Genomic DNA, 18,445 nt, shown 5'->3' with positions numbered 1-18,445 from the left:
GAAGGGGTATCAGTGTCTGGGGAAGAGGTTTCAGTGTGTGGGGAAGAGGTTTCAGTGTGTGGGGAAGGGATTCAGTCTGTGGCGAAGAGGTTTCAGTGTGTGTGGAAGAGGTTTCAGAGTGTGGGGAAGAGGTTTCAGTGTGTGGGGATGGGTTTCAGTGTGTGGGGATGGGGTTTCAGTGTGTGGGGAAGAGGTTTCAGTGTGTGGGGATTCGTTTCAGTGTGTGGGGAAAGTGTTTCGGTGTGTGGGGAAGGTGTTTCAGTGTGTGGGGATGAGGTTTCGGTGTGTGGGGATGGGTTTCAGTGTGTGGGGAACGGGTTTCAGTCTGTGCGTAAGAGTTTTCAGTGTGTGGAGAAGAGGTTTCAGTTTGTGGGAAAGGTGTTTCAGTGTGTGGATAAGTGGTTTCACTGTGTGGGGAAGAGGGTTCAGTGTGTGGGGAAGAGTTTTCAGTGTGTGGGGAAGAGTTTTCAGTGTGTGTGGAAGTGGTTTCAGTCTGTGGGGAAGGGGTTTCAGTTTTTGGGGAAGCGGTTTCAGTGTGTGGGGAAGGGTCTCAGTCTGAGGCGAAGAGGTTTCAGTGTGTGGGGAAGGGTTTTAGTGTGTGGGGATGGGTTTCAGTGTGTGGGGAAGGGGTTTCAGTGTGTGGGGAAGAGGTTTCAGTGTGTGGGGATGGGTTTCAGTGTGTGGGGAATGTATTTCAGTGTGTGGGGAAGGGGTTTCAGTGTGTGGGGATTAGGTTTCAGTGTGTGGGGATGGGTTTCAGTGTGTGGGGGAGAGGTTTCAGTCTGTGGGGAAGAGGTTACAGTGTTTGGGGAAGTGGTTTCAGTCTGTGGGAAGGGGTTTCAGAGTATGGGGAAGAGGTTTCAGTGTGTGGGGAAGGGGTTTCGGTGTGTGGGGAAGAGGTTGCAGTGTGTGGAGAAGAGGGTTCAGTGTGTGGGGATGGGTTTCAGTGTGTGGGGATGGGTTTCATTGTGTGGGGAAGGGGTTTCAGTGTGTGGGGAAGAGGTTTCAGTGTGTGGGGATCGGTTTCAGTGTGTGGGGAAGGGGTTTCAGTGTCCGGGGAACGGGTTTCTGTTTGTGGGGAAGAGATTTCAGTGTGTGGGGATGGGTTTCAGTCTGTGGGGAAGGGGTTTCAGTGTGTGGGGAAGGTTTTCAGTGTGTGGGGAAGAGGATTCAGTGCGTGGGGTACAGGTTTTAGTGTGTGGGGATGGGTTTCAGTGTGTAGGGAAATGTTTCAGTGTGTGGGGAAGGGGTTTCAGTGCGTGCGGAAGAGGTTTCCGTGTGTGTGGAAGGGGTTTCAGTGTATGGGGAAGAGGTTTCAGTGTGTGGGGATGTGTTTCAGTATGTGGGGAATGTGTTTCAGTATGTGGGGAATGTGTTTCAGTGTGTGGGGAAGGGGTTTCAGTGTGTGGGGATGAGTTTTCAGTGTGTGTGGATGGGTTTCAGTGTGTGGGGAAGAGGTTTCAGTGTGTGGGGAAGAGGTTTCAGTGTGTGGGGAAGATGTTTCAGTGTGTGTGGAAGAGGTTTCAGTGCGTGGGGAAGGAGTTTCAATGTGTGGGAAAGAGGTCTCAGTGTGTGCGGACGGTTTCAGTCTGTTTGGAAGAGGTTTCAGTGTGTGGGGAAGAGCTTTCAGTGTGTGGCGAAGGGGTTTCATTGTGTGGGGAAGGGGTTTCAGTCTTTGGGGAAGTGGTTTCAGTGCGTGGGGAAGAGGTTTCAGTGCGTGAGGAAGGGGTTTCAGTGTGTGGTGAAGAGGTTGCAGTGTGTGGGAAGAGATTTCAGTGTGTGGGGAAGGTTTTCAGTGTGTGGGGAGGAGTTTTCAGTGTGTGGGGTACATGTCTCAGAGTGTGGGGATGAGAGTCAGTGTGTAGGGAAATGTTTCAGTGTTTGGGGAAGGGGTTTCAGTGCGTGCGGAAGAGCTTTCCGTGTGTGGGGAAGGGGTTTCAGTTTGTGTGGAAGATGTTTCTGTGTGTGTGGAAGAGGTTTCAGAGTGTGGGGAAGAGGTATCAGTGTCTGGGGAAGAGGTTTCAGTGTGTGGGGAAGAGGTTTCAGTGTGTGGGGATGGGTTTCAGTGTGTAGGGAACTGTTTCAGTGTGTGGGGAAGGGGTTTCAGTGCGTGCGGAAGAGGTTTCCGTGTGTGGGGAAGGGGTTTCAGTTTGTGTGAAAGAGGTTTCAGTGTGTGTGGAAGGGGTTTCAGTGTGTGGGGATGGGTTTCAGTTGGTGTGGAAGAAGTTTCAGCGTGTGGGGAAGAGGTTTCAGTGTGTGGGGAAAATGTTTCAGTGTGTGTGGAAGATGTTTCAGTGTGTGGGGAAGGGGTTTCAGTCTGTGAGGAAGAGGTTTCAGTGCGTGGGGAAGAGGTTTCAATGTGTGGGGAAGGGGTTTCAGTGTGTGGTGAAGGGGATTCAGTGTGTGTGGAAGATGTTTCAGAGTGTGGGGAAGAGGTATCAGTGTCTGGGGAAGAGGTTTCAGTGTGGGGAAGAGATTTCAGTGTGTGGGGAAGGGTTTCAGTCTGTGGCGAAGAGGTTTCAGTGTGTGGGAAGAGGATTCAGTGTGAGGGGAATGGTTTCAGTGTGTGGGGATTCGTTTCAGTGTGTGGGGAATGTGTTTCAGTGTGTGGGGAAGGGGTTTCAGTGTGTGGGGATGAGGTTTCTGTGTGTGGGGATGGGTTTCAGTGTGTGGGGAACGGGTTTCAGTCTGTGCGTAAGAGTTTTCAGAGTGTGGGGAAGAGGTTTCAGTTTGTGGGAAAGGGGTTTCAGTGTGTGTGGAAGTGGTTTCAGTCTCTGGGGAAGGGGTTTCAGTTTCTGGGGAAGCGGTTTCAGTGTGTGGGGAAGGGTCTCAGTCTGTGGCGAAGAGGTTTCAGTATGTGGGAAGAGGTTTCAGTGTGTGGGGAAGGGTTTCAGTGAGTGGGGATGGGTTTCAGAGTGTGGTGTAGGAGTTTGAGTGTGTGGGGAAGTGTTTTCAGTGTGTGGGGATGGGTTTCAGTGTGTGGGGAATGTGTTTCAGCGTGTGGGGAAGGGGTTTCAGTGTGTGGGGATGAGGTTTCAGTGTGTGGGGATGGGTTGCAGTGTGTGGGGAAGAGGGTTCAGTGTGTGGGGATGGGTTTCAGTGTGTGGGGATGGGTTTCAGTGTGTGGGGAAGGGGTTTCAGTGTGTGGGGAAGGGGTTTCAGTGTGTGGGGATCGGTTTCAGTTTGTGGGGAAGGGGTTTCAGTGTATGGGGAAGGGGTTTCTGTGTGTGGGGAAGAGATTTCAGTGTGTGGGGATGGGTTTCAGTCTGTGTGGAAGAGGTTTCAGTGCGTGGGGAAGGAGTTTCAGTGTGTGGGGAAGAGGTTTCAGTGAGTGCGGAACGGTTTCAGTCTGTTTGGAAGAGGTTTCAGTGTGTGGGGAAGAGGTTTCACTGTGTGGGGAAGGGGATTCAGTGTGTGGGGAAGGGGTTTCAGTCTTTGGGGAAGTGGTTTCAGTGCGTGGGGAAGAGTTTTCAGTGCGTGGGGAAGGGGTTTCAGTGTGTGGTGAAGAGGTTGCAGTGTGTGGGAAGAGGTTTCAGTGTGTGGGGATGGTTTTCAGTGTGTGGGGAGGAGGTTTCAGTGTGTTGGGTACAGGTTTCAGTGTGTGGGGATGGGTTTCAGTGCGTAGGGAAATGTTTCAGTGTGTGGGGAAGGGGTTTCACTGCGTGTGGAAGAGGTTTCCGTGTGTGGGGAAGGGGTTTCAGTTTGTGTGGAAGAGGTTTTAGTGTGTGTGGAAGAGGTTTCAGAGTGTGGGGAAGGGGTATCAGTGTCTGGGGAAGAGGTTTCAGTGTGTGGGGAAGAGGTTTCAGTGTGTGGGGATGGGTTTCAGTGGGTGTGGAAGAAGTTTCAGCGTGTGGGGAAGAGGTTTCAGTGTGTGGGGATGATGTTTCAGTTTGTGTGGAAGAGGTTTCAGTGCGTGGGGAAGGAGTTTCAGTGTGTGGGGAAGAGTTTTCAGTGCGTGGGGAAGGGGTTTCAGTGTGTGGTGAAGAGGTTGCAATGTGTGGGAAGAGGTTTCAGTGTGTGGGGAATGTTTTCAGTGTGTGGGGCGGAGTTTTCAGTGTGTGGGGTACAGGTTTCAGTGTGTGGGGATGGGTTTCAGTTTGTAGGGAAATGTTTCAGTGTTTGGGGAAGGGGTTTCAGTGCGTGCGGAAGAGGTTTCCGTGTGTGGGGAAGGGGTTTAAGTTTGTGTGGAAGAGGTTTCAGTGTGTGTGGAAGAGGCTTCAGAGTGTGGGGAAGAGGTATCAGTGTCTGGGGAAGAGGTTTCAGTGTGTGGGGAAGAGGTTTCAGTGTGTGGGGTAGCTTTTCAGTCTGTGGCGAAGAGGTTTCAGTGTGTGGGAAGAGGTTTCAGTGTGTGGGGAATGGTTTCAGTGTTTGGGGATGGTGTTCAGTGTGTGGGGATGGGGTTTCAGTGTGTGGGGAAGAGGTTTCAGTGTGTGGGGATTCGTTTCAGTGTGTGGGGAAGGTGTTTCAGTGTGTGGGGATGGTGTTTCAGAGTGTGGGGAAGGGGTTTCAGTGTGTGGGGATGGGTTTCAGTATGTGGGGAACGGGTTTCAGTCTGTGCGTAAGAGTTTTCAGAGTGTGGGGAAGAGGTTTCAGTTTGTGGGAAAGGGGTTTCAGTGTGTGCATAAGGGGTTTCAGTGTGTGGGGAAGAGGTTTCAGTGTGTGGGGAAGAGTTTTCAGTGTGTGTGGAAGTGGTTTCAGTCTGTGGGGAAGGGGTTTCAGTTTATGGGGAAGCGGTTTCACTATGTGGGGAAGGGTCTCAGTCTGTGGCGAAGAGGTTTCAGTATGTGGGAAGAGGTTTCAGTGTGTGCGGAACGGTTTCAGTCTGTTTGGAAGAGGTTTCAGTGTGTGGGGAAGAGGTTTCAGTGTGTGGGGAAGGGGTTTCAGTGTGTGGGGAAGTGGTTTCAGTGCGTGGGGAAGAGGTTTCAGTGCGTGGGGAAGGGGTTTCAGTGTGTTGTGAAGAGGTTGCAGTGTGTGGGAAGAGGTTTCTTTGTGTGGGAAGGTTTTCAGTGTGTGGGGAGGAGGTTTCAGTGTGTGGGGTACAGGTCTCAGTGTGTGGGGATGGGTTTCAGTGTGTAGGGAAATGTTTTAGTGTGTGAGAAAGGGGTTTCAGTGCGTGCGGAAGAGGTTTCCGTGTGTGGGGAAGAGATTTCACTGTGTGGGGATGGGTTTCAGTCTGTGTGGAAGAGGTTTCAGGGCGTGGGGAAGGAGTTTCAGTGTGTGGGGAAGAGGTTTCATTGTGTGCGGAACGGTTTCAGTCTGTTTGGAAGAGGTTTCAGTGTGTGGGGAAGAGGTTTCAGTGTGTGGGGAAGGGGTTTCAGTGTGTGGGGAAGTGGTTTCAGTGCGTGGGGAAGAGGTTTCAGTGCGTGGGGAAGGGGTTTCAGTGTGTTGTGAAGAGGTTGCACTGTGTGGGAAGAGGTTTCTTTGTGTGGGAAAGTTTTTCAGTGTGTGGGGAGGTGGTTTCAGTGTGTGGGGTACAGGTCTCAGTGTGTGGGGATGGGTTTCAGTGTGTAGGGAAATGTTTTAGTGTGTGAGAAAGGGGTTTCAGTGCGTGCGGAAGAGGTTTCCGTGTGTGGGGAAGGGGTTTCAGTTTGTGTGGAAGAGGTTTCAGTGTGTGTGGAAGAGGTTTCAGAGTGTGGGGATGGGGTATCAGTGTCTGGGGAAGAGGTTTCAGTGTGTGGGGAAGAGGTTTCAGTGTGTGGGGAAGGGATTCAGTCTGTGGCGAAGAGGTTTCAGTGTGTGTGGAAGAGGTTTCAGAGTGTGGGGAAGAGGTTTCAGTGTGTGGGGATGGGTTTCAGTGTGTGGGGATGGGGTTTCAGTGTGTGGGGAAGAGGTTTCAGTGTGTGGGGATTCGTTTCAGTGTGTGGGGAAAGTGTTTCGGTGTGTGGGGAAGGTGTTTCAGTGTGTGGGGATGAGGTTTCGGTGTGGGGGAACGGGTTTCAGTCTGTGCGTAAGAGTTTTCAGTGTGTGGAGAAGAGGTTTCAGTTTGTGGGAAAGGTGTTTCAGTGTGTGGATAAGTGGTTTCACTGTGTGGGGAAGAGGGTTCAGTGTGTGGGGAAGAGTTTTCAGTGTGTGGGGAAGAGTTTTCAGTGTGTGTGGAAGTGGTTTCAGTCTGTGGGGAAGGGGTTTCAGTTTTTGGGGAAGCGGTTTCAGTGTGTGGGGAAGGGTCTCAGTCTGAGGCGAAGAGGTTTCAGTGTGTGGGGAAGGGTTTTAGTGTGTGGGGATGGTTTTCAGTGTGTGGGGAAGGGGTTTCAGTGTGTGGGGAAGAGGTTTCAGTGTGTGGGGATGGGTTTCAGTGTGTGGGGAATGTATTTCAGTGTGTGGGGAAGGGGTTTCAGTGTGTGGGGATTAGGTTTCAGTGTGTGGGGATGGGTTTCAGTGTGTGGGGGAGAGGTTTCAGTCTGTGGGGAAGAGGTTACAGTGTTTGGGGAAGTGGTTTCAGTCTGTGGGAAGGGGTTTCAGAGTATGGGGAAGAGGTTTCAGTGTGTGGGGAAGGGGTTTCGGTGTGTGGGGAAGAGGTTGCAGTGTGTGGAGAAGAGGGTTCAGTGTGTGGGGATGGGTTTCAGTGTGTGGGGATGGGTTTCATTGTGTGGGGAAGGGGTTTCAGTGTGTGGGGATGAGGTTTCAGTGTGTGGGGATCGGTTTCAGTGTGTGGGGAAGGGGTTTCAGTGTCCGGGGAACGGGTTTCTGTTTGTGGGGAAGAGATTTCAGTGTGTGGGGATGGGTTTCAGTCTGTGGGGAAGGGGTTTCAGTGTGTGGGGAAGGTTTTCAGTGTGTGGGGAAGAGGATTCAGTGCGTGGGGTACAGGTTTTAGTGTGTGGGGATGGGTTTCAGTGTGTAGGGAAATGTTTCAGTGTGTGGGGAAGGGGTTTCAGTGCGTGCAGAAGAGGTTTCCGTGTGTGTGGAAGGGGTTTCAGTGTGTGGGGAAGAGGTTTCAGTGTGTGGGGATGTGTTTCAGTATGTGGGGAATGTGTTTCAGTATGTGGGGAATGTGTTTCAGTGTGTGGGGAAGGGGTTTCAGTGTGTGGGGATGAGTTTTCAGTGTGTGTGGATGGGTTTCAGTGTGTGGGGAAGAGGTTTCAGTGTGTGGGGAAGAGGTTTCAGTGTGTGGGGAAGATGTTTCAGTGTGTGTGGAAGAGGTTTCAGTGCGTGGGGTAGGAGTTTCAGTGTGTGGGAAAGAGGTCTCAGTGTGTGCGGACGGTTTCAGTCTGTTTGGAAGAGGTTTCAGAGTGTGTGGAAGAGCTTTCAGTGTGTGGGGAAGGGGTTTCATTGTGTGGGGAAGGGGTTTCAGTCTTTGGGGAAGTGGTTTCAGTGCGTGGGGAAGAGGTTTCAGTGCGTGAGGAAGGGGTTTCAGTGTGTGGTGAAGAGGTTGCAGTGTGTGGGAAGAGATTTCAGTGTGTGGGGAAGGTTTTCGGTGTGTGGGGAGGAGTTTTCAGTGTGTGGGGTACATGTCTCAGTGTGTGGGGATGAGAGTCAGTGTGTAGGGAAATGTTTCAGTGTTTGGGGAAGGGGTTTCAGTGCGTGCGGAAGAGTTTTCCGTGTGTGGGGAAGGGGTTTCAGTTTGTGTGGAAGATGTTTCTGTGTGTGTGGAAGAGGTTTCAGAGTGTGGGGAAGAGGTATCAGTGTCTGGGGAAGAGGTTTCAGTGTGTGGGGAAGAGGTTTCAGTGTGTGGGGATGGGTTTCAGTGTGTGGGGAAGAGGTTTCAGTGTGTGGGGAAGATGTTTCAGTGTGTGTGGAAGTGGTTTCAGTCTGTGGGAAGGGGTTTCAGAGTATGGGGAAGAGGTTTCAGTGTGTGTCGAAGGGGTTTCAGTGTGTGGGGAAGGGGTTTCAGTGTGTGGGGAAGAGGTTTCAGTGTGTGGGGATGGGTTTCAGTGTGTGGTGAAGGGGTTTCTGTGTGTGGGGAAGAGGTTTCAGTGTGTGGGGAAGAGGTTTCAGTGTATGGTGAAGGTGTTTCTGTGTGTGGGGAAGAGATTTCACTGTGTGGGGATGGGTTTCAGTCTGTGTGGAAGAGGTTTCAGGGCGTGGGGAAGGAGTTTCAGTGTGTGGGGAAGAGGTTTCAGTGTGTGCGGAACGGTTTCAGTCTATTTGGAAGAGGTTTCAGTGTGTGGGGAAGAGGTTTCAGTGTGTGGGGAAGGGGTTTCAGTGTGTGGGGAAGGGGTTTCAGTGTGTGGGGAAGTGGTTTCAGTGCGTGGGGAAGAGGTTTCAGTGCGTGGGGAAGGGGTTTCAGTGTGTGGTGAAGAGGTTGCAGTGTGTGGGAAGAGGTTTCAGTGTGTGGGGAAGGTTTTCATTGTGTGGGGAGGAGGTTTCAGTGTGTGGGGTACAGTTTTCAGTGTGTGGGGATGGGTTTCAGTGTGTAGGGAAATGTTTTAGTGTGTGGGAAAGGGGTTTCAGTGCGTGCGGAAGAGGTTTCCGTGTGTGGGGAAGGGGTTTCAGTTTGTGTGGACGAGGTTTCAGTGTGTGTGGAAGAGGTTTCAGAGTGTGGGGAAGGGGTATCAGTGTCTGGAGAAGAGGTTTCAGTGTGTGGGGAAGAGGTTTTAGTGTGTGGGGAAGGGATTCAGTCTGTGGCGAAGAGGTTTCAGTGTTTGTGGAAGAGGTTTCAGAGTGTGGGGAAGAGGTTTCAGTGTGTGGGGATGGATTTCAGTGTGTCGGGATGGGGTTTCAGTATGTGGGGAAGAGGTTTCAGTGCGTGGGGATTCGTTTCAGTGTGTGGGGAAAGTGTTTCAGTGTGTGGGGAAGGTGTTTCAGTGTGTGGAGATGAGGTTTCGGTGTGTGGGGATGGGTTTCAGTGTGTGGGGAACGGGTTTCAGTCTGTGCGTAAGAGTTTTCAGTGTGTGGGGAAGAGGTTTCAGTTTGTGGGAAAGGTGTTTCAGTGTGTGGATAAGAGGTTTCACTGTGTGGGGAAGAGGTTTCAGTGTGTGGGGAAGAGTTTTCAGTGTGTCTGGAAATGGTTTCCGTCTGTGGGGAAGGGGTTTCAGTTTATGGGGAAGCGGTTTCAGTGTGTGGGGAAGGGTCTCAGTATGTGGCGAAGAGGTTTCAGTGTGTGGGGAAGGGGTTTAGTGTGTGGGGAAGAGGTTTCAGTGTGTGGGGATGGGTTTCAGTGTGTGGGGAATGTGTTTCAGTGTGTGGGGAAGGGGTTTCAGTGTGTGGGGATGAGGTTTCAGTGAGTGGGGAAGGGTTTCAGTGTGTGGGGAAGAGGTTTCAGTGTGTGGGGAAGAGGTTACAGTGTTTGGGGAAGTGGTTTCAGTCTGTGGGAAGGGGTTTCAGAGTATGGGGAAGATGTTTCAGTGTGTGGGGAAGGGGTTTCGGTGTGTGGGGAAGAGGTTGCAGTGTGTGGAGAAGAGGGTTCAGTGTGTGGGGATGTGTTTCAGTGTGTGGGGATGGGTTTCATTGTGTGGGGAAGGGGTTTCAGTGTGTGGGGAAGAGGTTTCAGTGTGTGGGGATCGGTTTCAGTGTGTGGGGAAGGGGTTTCAGTGTACGGGGAACGGGTTTCTGTGTGTGGGGAAGAGATTTCAGTGTGTGGGGATGGGTTTCAGTCTGTGGGGAAGGGGTTTCAGTGTGTGGGGAAGGTTTTCAGTGTGTGGGGAAGAGGTTTCAGTGCGTGGGGTACAGGTTTCAGTGTGTGGGGATGGGTTTCAGTGTGCAGGGAAATGTTTCAGTGTGTGGGGAAGGGGTTTCAGTGCGTGCGGAAGAGGTTTCCGTGTGTGTGGAAGGGGTTTCAGTGTGTGGGGAAGAGGTTTCAGTGTGTGGGGATGTGTTTCAGTATGTGGGGAATGTGTTTCAGTATGTGGGGAATGTGTTTCAGTGTGTGGGGAAGGGGTTTCAGTGTGTGGGGATGAGTTTTCAGTGTGTGTGGATGGATTTCAGTGTGTGGGGAAGAGGTTTCAGTGTGTGGGGAAGAGGTTTCAGTGTGTGGGGAAGATGTTTCAGTGTGTGTGGAAGAGGTTTCAGTGCGTGGGGAAGGAGTTTCAGTGTGTGGGGAAGAGGTTTCAGTGTGTGGGGAAGGGTTTCAGTCAGTGGCGAAGAGGTTTCAGTGTGTGGGAAGAGGTTTCAGTGTGTGGGGAATGGTTTCAGTGTGTGGGGATGGGTTTCAGTGTGTGGGGATGGGGTTTCAGTGTGTGGGGAAGAGGTTTCAGTGTGTGGGGATTCGTTTCAGTGTGTGGGGAAGGTGTTTCAGTGTGTGGGGAAGGTGTTTCAGTGCGTGGGGAAGGGGTTTCAGTGTGTGGGGATGGGTTTCAGTGTGTGGGGAACGGGTTTCAGTCTGTGCGTAAGAGTTTTCAGTGTGTGGGGAAGACGTATCAGTGTGTGGGAAGGGGGTTTCAGTGTGTGGATAAGGGGTTCAGTGTGTGGGGAAGAGGTTTCAGTGTGTGGGGAAGAGGTTTCAGTGTGTGGGGAAGAGTTTTCAGTGTGTGTGGAAGTGGTTTCAGTCTGTGGGGAAGGGGTTTCAGTTTATGGGGAAGCGGTTTCAGTGTGTGGGGAAGGGTCTCAGTCTGTGGCGAAGAGGTTTCAGTATGTGGGAAGAGGTTTCAGTGTGTGGGGAAGGGTTTCAGTGTGTGGGGATGGGTTTCAGTGTGTGGGGAAGGGGTTTCCGTGTGTGGGGAAGAGGTTTCAGTGTGTGGGGATGGGTTTCAGTGTGTGGGGAATGTGTTTCAGTGTGTGGGGAAGGGGTTTCAGTTTGTGGGGATGAGGTTTCAGTGTGTGGGGATGGGTTTCAGTGTGTGGGGAAGAGGTTTCAGTGTGTGGGGAAGAGGTTTCAGTGTCTGGGGAAGTGGTTTCAGTCTGTGGGAAGGGGTTTCAGAGTATGGGGAAGAGGTTTCAGTTTGTGGCGAAGGGGTTTCAGTGTGTGGGGAAGGGGTTTCAGTGTGTGGTGAAGAGGTTGCAGTGTGTGGGAAGAGGTTTCAGTGTGTGGGGTACAGGTTTCAGTGTGTGGGGATGGGTTTCAGTGTGTAGGGAAATGTTTCAGTGTGTGGGGAAGGGGTTTCAGTGCGTGCGGAAGAGGTTTCCGTGTGTGTGGAAGGGGTTTCAGTTTGTGTGGAATAGGTTTCAGTGTGTGTGGAAGAGGTTTCACTGTGTGGGGAAGGTGTTCCAGTGCGTGCGGAAGAGGTTTCCGTGTGTGGGGAAGGGGTTTCAGTTTGTGTGGAAGAGGTTTCAGTGTGTGTGGAAGAGGTTTCAGTGTGTGTGGAAGGGTTTCAGTCTGTGGCGAAGAGGTTTCAGTGTGTGGGAAGAGGTTTCAGTGTGTGGGGTATGGTTTCAGTGTGTGGGGATGGGTTTTAGTGTGTGGGGATGGGGTTTCAGTGTGTGGCGAAGAGGTTTCAGTGTGTGGGGATTCATTTCAGTGTGTGGGGAAGGTGTTTCAGTGTGTGGGGAAGGGGTTTCAGTGTGAGGGGATGAGGTCTCAGTGTGTGGGGAAGGGTTTCAGTGTGTGGGGAACGGGTTTCAGTCGATGCGTAAGAGTTTTCAGTGTGTGGGGAAGAGTTTTCAGTTTGTGGGAAAGGGAATTCAGTGTTTGGATAAGGGGTTTCAGTGTGTGGGGAAGAGGTTTCAGTGTGTGGGGAAGAGTTTTCAGTGTGTGGGGAAGAGGTTTCAGTGTGTGTGGAAGTGGTTTCAGTCTGTGGGGAATTGGTTTCAGTCTGTGGGGAAGGGGTTTCAGTTTATGGGGAAGCGGTTTCAGTGTGTGGGGAAGGGTTTCAGTGTGTGGGGATGAGTTTCAGTGTGTGGGGAAAGGGTTTCAGTGTTTGGGGAAGAGGTTTCAGTGTGTGGGGATGGGTTTCAGTGTGTGGGGAATGTGTTGCAGTGTGTGGGGAAGGCGTTTCAGTGTGTGGGGATGAGGTTTCAGTGTGTGGGGATGGGTTTCAGTGTGTGGGGAAGAGGTTTCAGTGTGTGGGGAAGTGGTTTCAGTCTGTGGGAAGGGGTTTCAGTCTGTGGGAAGGGGTTTCAGAGTATGTGGAAGAGGTTTCAGTGTGTGGCGAAGGGGTTTCAGTGTGTGGGGAAGGGGTTTCAGTGTGTGGGGAAGGGTTTTCAGTGTGTGGGGAAGAGGTTTCAGTGTGTGGGGAAGAGGGTTCAGTGTGTGGGGATGGGTTTCAGTGTGTGGGGATGGGTTGCATTGTGTGGGGAAGGGGTTTCAGTGTGTGGGGAAGATGTTTCAGTGTGTGGGGATCGGGTTCAGTGTGTGGAGAAGGGGTTTCAGTGTGTGGGGAAGAGGTTTCAGTGTGTTGAGATGGGTTTCAGTCTGTGGCGAAGGGGTTTCAGTGTGTGGGGAAGCCTTTCATTGTGTGGGGAAGAGGTTTCAGTGCGTGGGGTACAGGTTTCAGTGTGTGGGGATGGGTTTCAGTGTGTAGGGAAATGTTTCAGTGTGTGGGGAAGGGGATTCAGTGCGTGCGCAAGAGGTTTCCGTGTGTGGGGAAGGGGTTTCATTTTGAGTGGAAGAGGTTTCAGTGCGTGGGGAAGGAGTTTCAGTGTGAGGGGAAGAGGTTTCAGTGTGTGCGGAAGGGTTTTAGACTGTGGGGCAGAGCTTTCAGTGTGTGGGGAAGGGATTTCAGTGTGTGGGGAAGAGGTTTCAGTGTGTGGGGAAGGGGTTTCAGTGTGTGGTGAAGGGGATTCAGTGTGTGGGGAAGAGGTTTCACTGTGCGGGAAAGGGGTTTCAGTGTGTGGGGAAGATGCTTCAGTGTGTGGGGAAGAGGTTTCACTGTGTGGGGAAGGCTTTCAGTCTGTGGCGAAGAGGTTTCAGTGTGTGGGAAGGGGTTCAGTGAGAGGGGATGGGTTACAGTGTGTGGGGAAGGGGTTACAGTTTGTGGGGATGGGTTTCACTGTGTGGGGAAGGGGTTTCAGTGTGTGGGGAAGAGGTTTCAGTGTGTGGGGATGGATTTCAGTGTGTGGGAAAGGGGTTTCAGTGTGTGGGGAAGGGGTTTCAGTTTTCGGGGAAGGCGTTTCAGTATGTGGGGATGGGTTTCAGTGTGCGGGGAAGGGGTTTCAGTCTGTGGGGAAGAGGTTTCAGTGTGTGGATAAGGGGTTTCAGTGTGTGGGGAAGATGTTTCAGTGTGTGGGGAAGTGGTTTCAGTCTGTGGGGAAGGGGTTTCAATGTGTGGGGAAGAGGTTTCAGTGTGTGGGGATGAGGTTGCAGTGTGTGTGGAAGAGGTTTCATTGTGTGGGGATGGGTTTCAGTGTCTGGGGAAGAGGTTTCAGTGAGTGTGGATGGCTTTCTGTGTGTGGGGAAGGTGTTTCAGTGTGTGGAGAACAGGTTTCAGTGTGTGGGTAAGGGTTTCAGTCTGTAGGGAAAGGTTTCAGTGTGTGTGGAAGAGGTTTCAGTGTGTGGGATGGGTTTCAGTGTGTGGGGAAGGGATTTCAGTGTGTGGGGATGTGTTTCAGTGTGAGGGTAAGGGGTTTCAGTGTGTGGGGAAGAGGTTTCTGTGTGCGGGGAAGGGGTTTCAGTGTGTGTGGAAGGGGTTACTGTGTGTGTGGAAGTGGTTTCAGTGTGTGGGGAAGCGGTTTCAGTGAGTGTGCAAGAGTTTTCAGTGTGTGTGGAAGGGGTTTCAGTGTGTGGGGAAGATGTTTCAGTGTGTGTGGAAGATGATTCAGTGCGTGGGGAAGGAGTTTCAGTGTGTGGGGAAGAGGTTTCTGTGTTTGTGGATGTGGTTTCAGTGCGTGGGGAAGGGGTTTCAGTGTGTGGGGAAGAGGTTTCAGTGTGTGGGGAAGGGTTTTAGTCTGTGGGGCAGAGCTTTCAGTGTGTGGGGAAGAGGTTTCAGTGTGTGGGGATCGGTTTCAGTGTGTGGGGATGGGTTTCAGTGCATGGGAAAGGGGTTTCAGTGTGTGGGGAAGAGGTTTCAGTGTGTGGGGTAGAGGTTTCAGTGTGTGGGGATGGGTTTCAGTGTGTAGGCAAAGGTTTCAGTGTGTGGGGAAGAGGTTTCAGTGTGTGGGGAAGAGGTTTCAGTGTTTGGGGATGGGTTTCAGTGTCTGGGGAAGTGTTTCAGTGTGTAGGGAGGAGTTTTCAGTGTGTGCGGAAGGGGTTTCAGTGTGTGTGGAAGAGGTTTCAGTGTGTGGATAAGGGGTTTCAGTGTGTGGGGAAGATGTTTCAGTGTGTGGGCAAGTGGTTTCAGTCTGTGGGGAAGGGTTTCAGTGTGTGGGGAAGAGGTTTCAGTGTGTGGGGAAGGGGTTTCAGTGTGTGGGGAAGGGGTTTCAGTCTGTGGGGAAGAGATTGCAGTGTGTGGGGAAGTGGTTTCAGTGTGTGGGGATTGGTTTCAGTGTCTGGCGAAGAGGTTTCAGTGTGTGTGGATGGTTTTCTGTGTGTGGGGAATGTGTTTCAGTGTGTGGAGAAGAGATTTCAGTGTGTGGGGAAGGGTTTCAGTCTGTAGGGAAAGGTTTCAGTGTTTGTGGAAGAGGTTTCAGTGTGTGGGATGGGTTGCAGTGTGTTGGGAAGGGATTTCAGTGTGTGGGGATGTGTTTCAGTGTGAGGGGAAGGGGTTTCAGTGTGTGGGGAAGAGGTTTCTAATGTGCGGGTAAAGGGTTTCAGTGTGTGTGGAAGGGGTTACAGTGTGTGGGGAAGGGGTTTCAGTGTGTGCTGAAGGGGTTTCAGTGAGTGTGCAAGAGTTTGCAGTGTGTGTGGAAGATGATTCAGTGCGTGGGGAAGGAGTTTCAGTGTGAGGGGAAGCGGTTTCAGTGTGTGGGGAAGGGTTTTAGTCTGTGGGGCAGAGCTTTCAGTGTGTGGGGAAGGGGTTTCAGTGTGTGGGGAAGAGGTTTCAGTGTGTGGGGTAGAGGTTTCAGTGTGTGGGGATGGGTTTCAGTGTGTGGGGAAAGGTTTCAGTGTGTGGGGAAGAGGTTTCAGTGTGTGGGGAAGAGGTTTCAGTGTGTGTGGATGGGTTTCAGTGTGTGGGGAAGTGTTTCAGTGTGTAGGGAGGAGTTTTCAGTGTGTGCGGAAGGGGTTTCAGTGTGTGTGGAAGAGGTTTCAGTGTGTGGATAAGGGGTTTCAGTGTGTGGGGAAGATGTTTCAGTGTGTGGGGAAGTGGTTTCAGTCTGTGGGGAAGGGTTTCAGTGTGTGGGGAAGGGGTTTCAGTGTGTGGGGAAGAGATTGCAGTGTGTGGGGAAGTGGTTTCAGTGTGTGGGGATGGGTTTAAGTGTCTGGGGAAGAGGTTTCAGTGTGTGTGGATGGATTTCTGTGTGTGGGGAAGGTGTTTCAGTGTGTGGAGAAGAGATTTCGGTGTGTGGGGAAGGGTTTCAGTCTGTAGGGAAAGGTTTCAGTGTGTGTGGAAGAGGTTTCAGTGTGTGGGATGGGTTTCAGTGTGTGGGGAAGGGATTTCAGTGTGTGGGGATGTGTTTCAGTGAGTGTGGAAGAGGTTTCAGTGTGTGGATAAGGGGTTTCAGTGTGTGGGAAGATGTTTCAGTGTGTGGGCAAGTGGTTTCAGTCTTTGGGGAAGGGTTTCAGTGTGTGGGGAAGAGGTTTCAGTGTGTGGGGAAGGGGTTTCAGTGTGTGGGGAAGGGGTTTCAGTGTGTGGGGAAGAGATTGCAGTGTGTGGGGAAGTGGTTTCTGTGTGTGGGGATGGGTTTCAGTGTCTGGGGAAGAGGTTTCAGTGTGTGTGGATGGTTTTCTGTGTGTGGGGAAGGTGTTTCAGTGTGTGGAGAAGAGATTTCAGTGTGTGGGGAAGGGTTTCAGTCTGTAGGGAAAGGTTTCAGTGTTTGTGGAAGAGGTTTCAGTGTGTGGGATGGGTTGCAGTGTGTGGGGAAGGGATTTCAGTGTGTGGGGATGTGTTTCAGTGTGAGGGGAAGGAGTTTCAGTGTGTGGGGAAGAGGTTTCTAATGTGCGGGGAAAGGGTTTCAGTGTGTGTGGAATGGGTTACAGTGTGTGTGGAAGATGATTCAGTGCGTGGGGAAGGAGTTTCTGTGTGAGGGGAAGAGGTTTCAGTGTGTGGGGAAGGGTTTTAGTCTGTGGGGCAGAGCTTTCAGTGTGTGGGGAAGGGGTTTCAGTGTGTGGGGAAGAGGTTTCAGTGTGTGGGGTCGAGGTTTCAGTGTGTGGGGATGGGTTTCAGTGTGTGGGGAAAGGTTTCAGTGTGTGGGGAAGAGGTTTCAGTGTGTGGGGAAGAGGTTTCAGTGTGTGGCATGGGTTTCAGTGTGTGGGGAAGTGTTTCAGTGTGTAGGGAGGAGTTTTCAGTGTGTGCGGAAGGGGTTTCAGTGTGTGTGGAAGAGGTTTCAGTGTGTGGATAAGGGGTTTCAGTGTGTGGGGAAGATGTTTCAGTGTGTGGGGAAGTGGTTTCAGTCTGTGGGGAAGGGTTTCAGTGTGTGTGGAAGAGGTTTCAGTGTGTGGGGAAGGGGTTTCAGTGTGTGGGGAAGGGGTTTCAGTGTGTGGGGAAGAGATTGCAGTGTGTGGGGAAGTGGTTTCAGTGTGTGGGGATGGGTTTCAGTGTCTGAGGAAGAGGTTTCAGTGTGTGTGGATGGCTTTCTGTGTGTGGGGAAGGTGTTTCAGTGTGTGGAGAAGAGATTTCAGTGTGTGGGGAAGGGTTTCAGTCTGTAGGGAAAGGTTTCAGTATGTGTGGAAGAGGTTTCAGTGTGTGGGATGGGTTTCAGTGTGTGGGGAAGGGATTTCAGTGTGTGGGGATGTGTTTCAGTGTGAGGGGAAGAGGTTTCTGTGTGCGGGGAAAGGGTTTCAGTGTGTGTGGAAGGGGTTACAGTGTGTGTGGAAGGGGTTTCTGTGTGTGGGGAAGGAGTTTCAGTGAGTGTGCAAGAGTTTGCAGTGTGTGTGGAAGATGATTCAGTGCGTGGGGATGTAGTTTCAGTGTGAGGGGAAGAGGTTTCACTGCGTGGGGAGGAGGTTTCAGTGTGTGGGGAAGAGGTGTCTGTGTTTGTGGATGAGGTTTCAGTGCGTGGGGAAGGGGTTTCAGTGTGTGGGGAAGAGGTTTCAGTGTGTGGGGAAGGGTTTTTGTCTGTGGGGCAGAGCTTTCAGTGTGTGGGGAAGAGGTTTCAGTGTGTAGGGAAGAGGTTTCAGTGTGTGGGGAAGGGTTTCAGTATGTGGCGAAGAGGTTTCAGTGTGTGGGAAGAGGTTTCAGTGTGTGGGGAAGTGTTTCAGTGTGTGGGGATGGTTTACAGTGTGTGGGGAAGGGGTTTCAGTTTGTGGGGATGGGTTTCACTGTGTGGGGAAGGGGTTTCAGTGTGTGGGGAAGAGGTTTCAGTGTGTGGGGATGGGTTTCAGTGTGTGGGGAAGAGGTTTCAGTGTGTGGGGAAGAGGTTTCAGTGTGTGGGGAAGAGGTTTCAGTGTGTGGGGATGGGTTTCAGTGTGTGGGGAAGTGTTTCAGTGTGTAGGGAGGAGTTTTCAGTGTGTGCGGAAGGGGTTTCAATGTGTGTGGAAGAGGTTTCAGTGTGTGGATAAGGGGTTTCAGTGTGTGGGGAAGATGTTTCAGTGTGTGGGGAAGTGGTTTCAGTCTGTGGGGAAGGTTTCAGTGTGTGGGGAAGGGGTTTCAGTGTGTGGGGAAGGGGTTTCAGTGTGTGGGGAAGGGGTTTCAGTTTGTGGGGAAGAGATTGCAGTGTGTGGGGAAGTTGTTTCCGAGTATGGGGATGGGTTTCAGTGTCTGGGGAAGAGGTTTCAGTGTGTGTGGATGGCTTTCTGTGTGTGGGGAAGGTGTTTCAGTGTGTGGAGAAGAGATTTCAGTGTGTGGGGAAGGGTTTCAGTCTGCAGGGAAAGGTTTCAGTGTGTGTGGAAGAGGTTTCAGTGTGTGGGATGGGTTTCAGTGTGTGGGGAAGGGATTTCAGTGTGTGGGGATGTGTTTCAGTGTGAGGGGAAGGGGTTTCAGTGTGTGTGGAAGGGGTTACAGTGTATGTGGAAGGTGTTTCAGTGTGTGGGGAAGGGGTTTCAGTGAGTGGGGAAGGGGTTTCAGTTTGTGGGGAAGAGTTTGCAGTGTGTGTGGAAGATGAATCAGTGCGTGGGGAAGGAGTTTCAGTGTGAGGACAAGAGGTTTCACTGCGTGGGGAAGAGGTTTCAGTGTGTGGGGAAGAGGTGTCTGTGTTTGTGGATGAGGTTTCAGTGCGTGGGGAAGGGGTTTCAGTGTGTGGGGAAGAGGTTTCAGTGTGTGGGGAAGGGTTTTAGTCTGTGGGGCAGAGCGTTCAGTGTGTGGGGAAGAGGTTTCAGTGTGTAGGGAAGAGGTTTCAGTGTGTGGGGAAGGGTTTCAGTATGTGACGAAGAGGTTTCAGTGTGTGGGAAGAGGTTTCAGTGTGTGGGGAAGTGTTTCAGTGTGTGGGGATGGTTTACAGTGTGTGGGGAAGGGGTTTCAGTGTGTGGGGAAGAGGTTTCAGTGTGTGGGGATGGGTTTCAGTGTGTGGGGAAGGGGTTTCAGAGAGTGGGGAAGGGGTTTCAGTTTGTGAGCAAGGGGTTTCAGTGTGTGGGGATGGGTTTCAGTGTGCGGGGAAGGGGTTTCAGTCTGTGGGGAAGAGGTTGCAGTGTGTGCATAAGAGGTTTCAGTGTGTGGGGAAGATG

Source organism: Heterodontus francisci, chromosome 28 (genome assembly GCF_036365525.1).
Source record: "Heterodontus francisci isolate sHetFra1 chromosome 28, sHetFra1.hap1, whole genome shotgun sequence".
NCBI classification, from domain to species: Eukaryota; Metazoa; Chordata; class Chondrichthyes; order Heterodontiformes; family Heterodontidae; genus Heterodontus; species Heterodontus francisci.
The sequence above is the reverse complement of the archived record's forward strand: the minus strand, read 5'-3'. Positions refer to the sequence as shown.